Raw genomic sequence first — 8,047 nt, 5'->3', positions numbered from 1 at the left:
GTTTGACCACCGCTTGATGTTGAGTTGGTGTTTAACGATGGCTTCTACTCCACCCAGCTGGTTTCACATGGACTTCAGACTGAGGTAAGTTTAAGCCTGGACTGAGTTTTTAACTATATGGTGAAGATGAGGCTTTAATTAGATTCAGATAATTGAATAATGACATAAATGAGTAGTTTGGTCAGTTTGGATGTACAGTTGTAATTCCCACTCCAGACCAGGTGGTGGCAGTAAGGCTCACATTCACATTTATGGACCAACACCTCCCACACATTAAACTAAAGGCTGTTTATGAAATGTGAGCAGTAGAAAGTCCAGATGTTTGCGTTAACATCTACACAACCACATGTCCATGAACACAACTACACAACAGAACTACACATCACACAAACGCACTGAGGATCCAGAACCCAAACCAAATCCAGCAAACAGTGGTTCAGTGGATGTGGTGTTGAAGGTGTGGAGGTGGATCAGTTTGTTAGAGGAGACTCTGTAGAAGGACACAGATCCAGCAGGACAGTCCACATACACTGATACTGAACCAGAGGAGGAGGAGGAGGACTGTGGGAGGGATGTGTGTTTGTCTTTATGAGAGACCCTGTATCCACCTTCATAACACTCCAGATTCCAGGACTGATCATTTCCTCCAAACACACAGTCATTACCGAATCCTTTCCTTCTGATTCCTCTGTAAGTCACTGATATATTAACCTCTCCACTCCACTGGACCTCCCAGTAACAGCGACCAGTCAGACCAGTTGAACACATCAGCTGATGATAGTAGATAGATCTGTCCCGATGTTTAGGATATGACTGAACCTTCTTCTCTCGTTCCACCTTCTTGTTGTTTTCAGACAGTTTCAGTTCTCTGTGCGCTGTGTTTGGATCCAGGGTGAGTTCACAGAAATCTGATGGACAGAAGAAAACACAATTCAGCTGCAGTTATTGATCAGTGATCAGCTGATTGACTGACAGTCTGATCACATCACTGGGTTCAATTCAACTGTTAATGATGGATGGATCATGTGTGAGTCTGACTCTGATCAATACTGATCAATAACAGATAAATGCATTGTTTTATAGGATGGATCTGTTGTTTCTGAGCACATTTTCACCAACAGACGTTCAATAAAAACAGAAACAATTTGATTTTCCTGTTTGATTTTCCTGATCAGAAACAGCAGATTCAACATTTCTAAAGGACTGGATTTTCCTTCTTTGTCAAACAGAAAATGGTATTGAACACATTTTCAGTTACTGACAGAAACACAAAGAATGGGACAAATGATGGATTTGAGCCCCAGGTTTAGATCAATTCAATATGTGAACCATTAAAGGAAGTGTTGAAAAGAACAAGTGAGTGGAAGTGTCCAAATGTGTGCATGGATTTGTTCAGAGCATCATCCAAACAGTCCAGAGAGAGGCTGGATGGAGGTGACAGCCAAAACCACTGGGTGGTTTATGACCATGAATCTGTAATTAGAGGATGGAGCCAGTGTTCAACATGAAGGGTGAATGTTTCTGTCATGGTTTGGACTGAGGGTTAGGGTTAGAGGGCTCCGATCAAATGTATGTGTTTACAATCATGTTGACAGCAGGAAAAAAACCAACAACACAAATGGTCCAGTGAAGGACGGCCCACTGGAACCAACTGGTTTAATGGATCCACCAGCGGACTGAAATGTGGAAATGGACTAAAAACACATATGTGACAAATGTTGGATTGAGCTGATGAATCCATATAGAAGACACTGGACTGAACTACGAACCGAACCATGGACTGAACCATGGACTTTAATTGGTTTGTTTTATGGTTCTGATGATTTTGTGTTTGGTTGAATTGTTGTTATTTTTGTGGGTTTAATGGTTTTGGTGTTGATGCAGTGCTTCAGACAGACGTTCATAATGAAATCCATCCATGTTCAGTTGTAGAATGGCCCCTGGATTATTGTTGGTACTAGTGATATCCCAGTCTGGATTTTTTTGCTTCCAATCCGATTTGTTAATGATTAGTTTTGTCGATACCAACCTGGTACCGATACTGACTATTTTTACAGTGAAATTTTGATTTAAATTTGGAGTAATTTATATTATTATTTATAGGTTATTATACTATTATTTTATTGGAGATCCCAGTTGGGCTGAATGTGGAACCTGAACTAAAACAACTATGACACCTTTGACTCTTAATAACTTTAGTGTCATTTTTACACTTTCCAAATTCATACTGTGGGACAAATTAGAGCTTTGCTGGGCCGGGTTTGACCCGCAGGCTGTATGTTTGCCACCCCTGCTATAGCGTGTCTATGGACAGGTCTGTCCAGGGATTAGACGGCAGTGTGTTCCGTGCCGTATGTACCTGACAATGAGCACACGCATATCACATAACCACACAAACTGAAAGTGAAACTTAACGACGCTTTACTAATTCCCTAAAAGATCCCGCAGAGTTGGGCGCACTGTGTGTGTACTGTGACCGACGTGGACTCTGCGGATGTTTGAGGTTTCATATTCGAGCATACCAATTTCCTACATTTACATCATCCGACAATGTGTGACACAGAGTATGCGTACGCGGAGTCGTAAAAATTTAGCTTTGCATGGACGTGTCCAGCAGACATCTGCTTTGTGTCCGAGTATGAGCGGAGCCCCGGATCGGCCCAATCTCATGACTAAATCTGATCTGATCTTCTAAAAAATGCCAGATCGGCTGCCAACACCAGTCTTTAGATCGGATCGGGACATCCCTAGCGTGTACATTTAATTCTTTGTCAGTCAGTGACAGTACAGACTATAAATGTGCATTAAGACACTAGAGCTCTGATATGCACTAAATAGTCTGGGACTGGACCTGGGGACTCACTGCTCAGGGTATATGGGTCCATGTAGTACCAGTCCTGACCAATCAGCTATCAGCTCATCCTTCCACTAAACTGACTGTCTTCATGAACACTGTAGATGTTTAGAATGTGGAACCAGGTCCCAGTTTGGGTTCAGGTTGGTTTTAATGAATCTAATGAAATCACACTTACACTTCCTTGGACCTGGTTTCAACATTTGGACTCCAGCAGGCTCCAACCTGAAAGGAGGAGGAGGCTCAGAGCAGCTGGAAACATGGACATTCCATCACTCTGATCCACTGAAGCTTTTCTGTTCACATCCACGAAATGGTTCCTTCTGAATCACTGACTGAGTCTGTTTGTCTGTGGACATGTGCTGGACCTTCATACAGGATGGATCCCAGCTCTGACAGATGGTTCCTGTCAGCTCTACCTGTTCTATCTGCCATTATCTGTGGAGGCATCAGCTCAGTCCATACCTGACAGTGTCCAGTCTCCAGTATGGATCCTCCACTAGATCAGACAGCTCCTGTCCAGAGGCTCCTGGATGGTTGTAGCTCAGGTCTAGCTGTCTGAGATGGGACGGATTGGATAGTAGGGCTGAGACCAGAGAAGAACATCCTTCCTCTGTGATCAGACATCCTGACAATCTGCAACACAAAACATCACATCCATCAACTGAGGATGGAGATCAGTAGAGTTGGAGTCATTGAACAGAGTCTGTGAATGCATGGGACTTCACCAACATGACTTCAATGTGTAAAGTCTATGAGTTCCAGACTCTGAACACAGTTGAAGATCAGTAGAACTGGTCTGGAGTTCAACACAAACAACCACTGACAAGTTCAATCCATTCAACAACTGGAGACAAACATTGAAATGATGTGTTGTGTTCTTTGTTGAACCCTGACCTGAGGGTGTCCAGTCTGCATCCTGGACTCTTCAGTCCATCTGACAGGATCTTCACTCCTGAATCCTTCAGGTCATTGTTGCTTAGATCCAGATGTGTCAGACTACAGGACTGGGATCTGAGAACTGAGGACAGAGCTTCACAGCTTCTCTCTGACAGGTTACAGTCACTGAGTCTGGACAAAACAAAAGGGAGGAATATAAAGTTATTGATCTGTTTGAAATGATAGATCCATATTTGAGATGTTTGATCCAACTGTTTGTTCTCACAGAGCTTTGTTGGAGGCTTTGACCACTGGCAGCAGCCTCAGAAGAACCTCCTCTGAACCAGAGTATTCCTTCAGGTCAAACTAATCCAGGTCTTTTTCTGATGACAGTGAGATGAAGGCCAGAGCTGACCACTGAGCAGGAGACAGTTGTTCTGTGGACAGACGTCCTGATCTCAGTTACTGTTGGATCTGATCCACCAGAGACCCATCCTCCAGTTCATTCAGACAGTGGAACAAGTTGATGCTTCTCTCTGCAGACACATTCTCACTGATCTTCTTCTTGATGTACTCAACAGTTTTCTGGTTGGTCTTTGAGCTGCTTCCTGTTGGTTTCACCAGACTTTGTAGGAGACTCTGATTGGTCTGCAGTGATAGACCCAGGAGGAAGCGGAGGAACAGGTCCAGGTGTCCATTTGGACTCTGTAAGGCCTGGTCCACAGCAGTCTGGTACAACTGGACAGATTTGTCCTTTGATAGTTCAGACAAAACAGATGTTTGTTCTTCTGACAGCAGATTGACTCCAGTGTTGGTGAAGGTCTGATGGACATGAAGAGCAGCCACAAACTCCTGGACACTCAGATGGATGAAGCAGAACCTCTTGTCCTGGTACAGTCCTCTCTCCTCTTTGAAGACCTCTGTGAACACTCCTGAGTACACTGAGGCTGAGCTGATATCGATGCCACACTCTGTCAGGTCTGATTCATAGAAGATCAGGTTTCCTTTCTTCAGCTGCTCAAAGGCCAGTTTTCCCAGCGACTCAATCATCTTCCTGGTCTCTGGACTCCAGTGTGGATCTGTCTCAGATCTTCCATCATACTTGACATTCTTCAGTTTGGCCTGAACCACCAGGAAGTGGATGTACATCTCAGTCAGGGTCTTGGGCAGTTGTCTTCTGTCTGTGGTCTTCAACACGTCCTCCAGAACTGTAGCAGTGATCCAGCAGAAGACTGGGATGTGACACATGATGTGGACGCTTCGTGACGTCTTGATGTGGGAGATGATTGTGTTGGTCTGTTCTTCATCTGTGAACCTCTTCCTGAAATACTCCTCCTTTTGTGGGTCAGTGAACCCTCTGACCTCTGTCACCATGTCAACACACTGAGCAGGGATCTGATTGGCTGCTGCAGGTCGTGTGGTTATCCAGAGGCGAGCAGAGGGAAGCAGGTTCCCCCTGATGAGGTTCATCAGCAGCACATCCACTGAGGTGGACTCTGTCACATCAGTCAGGATCTGAGTGTTGTTGAAGTCCAGAGGAGGTCGACACTCATCCAGACCATCTAAGATGAACACCACCTGGAGGTCTGCAAAGATCCAGATTCCTGCTTCTTTGGTTTCAGTGAAGAAGTGATGAACCAGTTCCACCAAGCTGAACTTCTTCTGTTTCAGCACATTCAGCTCTCTGAAGGTGAATGGAAATATGAAGTGGATGTCCTGGTTGGCTTTGTCTTCGGCCCAGTCCAGACTGACCTTCTGTGTGGAAACTGTTTTCCCGATGCCAGCCACACCCTTTGTCAGCACTGTTCTGATTGGCTGATCTCTGTCAGGTGGTGTTTTAAAGATGTCTTCACATGTGATGGTTGTTGGTGGTCTGTGTGGGTTCCTGGATGCTGTTTCAATCTGTCTGACCTCATGGTCCTGGTTGACCTCTGTAGCCCCTCCCTCTGAGATGTAGAGCTCTGTGTAGATCTGGTTCAGGAGGGTTTTGGGGTTTCCTGCTTTAGCGATGCCTTCAAACACACACTCAAACTTCTGCTGCAGGTTACGTTTCAGTTCACGCTGAACTCCAGACCGACTTCCTGAATGCAGACCCAGATCAAACCATCAGTCTCACAGTAAATCCAAGTATTTTCTTCTGTTCAATCTGTACAGAATGGTCTTACTGCTGTGCAGACGCTCAGCCAGCTCCTCCTGCTTCAGCCTCCTCAGGAAGTTCAGTGTGATCTTCAGAAAAGCCTCTGAGCTCCTCCTCTGCTCTTCATCCTCATCCTTCAGACTCTCTAAGGATTCTGGGTAATCTGTACTCAGAACCTGGTGGAACTTCTTCAGTTCGTTCTTGACAAAAGTGCAGATGTTCTCCTCCAGCAGCTGGAACACAAAACATGATGAAAGACACAAAGTCCACCCATGGACCAAAGCTCAGGTCCATGTTGGACACAGTGACGTCCACTGGTCTGAAACCAGCAGCAGGAGATGATTGGACAGAAGAGATGGACCAGTAGATGTTGGACATGTACACACCTTAAATATGGAGTCCAGCTGAGTCTGATCCTGAAGACCAAAGGGAACCTCTGAGCTCTGCTGCTCCACTCTGTGGACCAATCATCAACAATGAGCTCACATTATGTCTGTCCACACAGACACCGACAGGTGGACACACCTGGAGGTCTACATGAGTCACATGACCCCCTGTCGTGGGAAAGGTGTCCTGGCCCTGCTGATCCCACTGAGAATCAACATCTGAGTGAGTTTGGAGCTGGTCAAACTGGTCAAGGCGTCAAAAACAGTGGAAAACTGAATTCAGTCCAAAGCACTTGGAAGGTTTTTACCCTTCAGCTTTAATTTCAATAAATCATCAGTAAACATGAATCAAAACAGACCATCCATCATCAACTCAAACCCACTCCACACCATACTCAACCAACCCAAGAAAAACTGAAGACAACTGAGGCTTTTGTACACAGTGCTGCCTCCAGTGGAAGGAGATAGAACAACTATACAACCATTTACACACACAAGCTATCAAACAGTGAATGATACATGACCAAAACCCAAACTATACTCTACATAAATATATATACATACACAACACTAAAATACCAGACCCAAATATGGAAATTAATATTTCCATGAAACCATCAGCTCAAAGCCCTGCTCAAACTCACCTGTGTGTGCGTCACCTGGGTGGAACTAGAACTGGTCCATTAAGCCCCTGGGGGCTGTTTGGGCCCACAGACCATTCCCCCAGGAACACCACACAGGTCAGTTTGTGTCTGCCGTGCATTTATCAGTTTTACATGAATCCTTTTTGTGTCGGTACACGTCCAAACGCCTGCTATATTCAGTATTTCCTTCATATACGGCTTCTCTTTGTAGCTCGGAGACAGCGCAGAAACCCGGCTCCCACGGCTGGGCACAAATCCCTCATCATAGACGTACACCAACCAACAGTTGAATCATTTTAGAAGTACTCGAATAAATACTTGTCCCTAAATGAAACGTGTTGTTCCATTCCCCCTTATGTCCAGACTAAAGCAGTTGTCTTTAAACATCTTACTTTGTCCTTCAATAATACAATCCAGTTCTCCCCATGCTGAACATGCTAACAGTGGCTCGTCGTTCCAGAACTTCACACTCACTGTTTGAGTTGATCAACAGGTTTAGTTGAGTTCAGTTGATCAGGATCCCCATCAGACACATCATGGCAGCAGGACTGAACTGAGTTTAGTCACAGACATGTCATTTCAGACACTGAAGAACATTTACTAAACAGTCCCTTTAAGACTAAACAAAGGGACACCTGTCAGCCAATCAGAATACAGAAAGGTCAGTAACCATGGAGACGCCTCTGTGTCAGGAGGGAACGTCAGTTTGGTTAGCAGTTCTAACGACTATTTATTTTATATTCATGAAACCTTTAGACAATAGAGGGTATGCACATACGTCACTTCCCCCCTGGGCCACGCCCCTCTAAGTCAGACTGAGTGGCAAAAACCAACCTGCTCAACATGACAGAGTATAGCAGTAAACACAGCGAGACTGGGAAACTGTGAAATATGAAATTAAATTAAGGACAATTGGACTGGACATGGATCCGTACGAGCTACCAAAGAACAAGTGGTCCACGAACACTGACATGTGGACAGAAATGGAGTATCCTGACATCCAGGGTGGAGGGGATCAGCGCTATTTTTACTTGAAACTAGGGCTGCACGATTTTGGCAAAAAAAAAAAAAATCCTGATTCTTTCCTCTAAAAACTCGACTTTAGATTTCGATTTGTGGGTAAAACTACAAAAGACAACAGAAGTCA

The 8,047-nt window shown here is 44.8% G+C and overlaps 1 pseudogene; it reads right to left on the bottom strand.

The window, feature by feature from the left end:
- Nucleotides 1–371: 371 nt before the first annotated feature.
- On the bottom strand, nt 372–7,195 carry LOC115422480 (NACHT, LRR and PYD domains-containing protein 12-like; annotated as a pseudogene).
- Nucleotides 7,196–8,047: the final 852 nt, after the last annotated feature.

This window comes from Sphaeramia orbicularis, chromosome 7 (genome assembly GCF_902148855.1).
Source record: "Sphaeramia orbicularis chromosome 7, fSphaOr1.1, whole genome shotgun sequence".
Classification (NCBI taxonomy): Eukaryota; Metazoa; Chordata; class Actinopteri; order Kurtiformes; family Apogonidae; genus Sphaeramia; species Sphaeramia orbicularis.
This window is presented reverse-complemented; position numbering and strand designations above follow the sequence as displayed.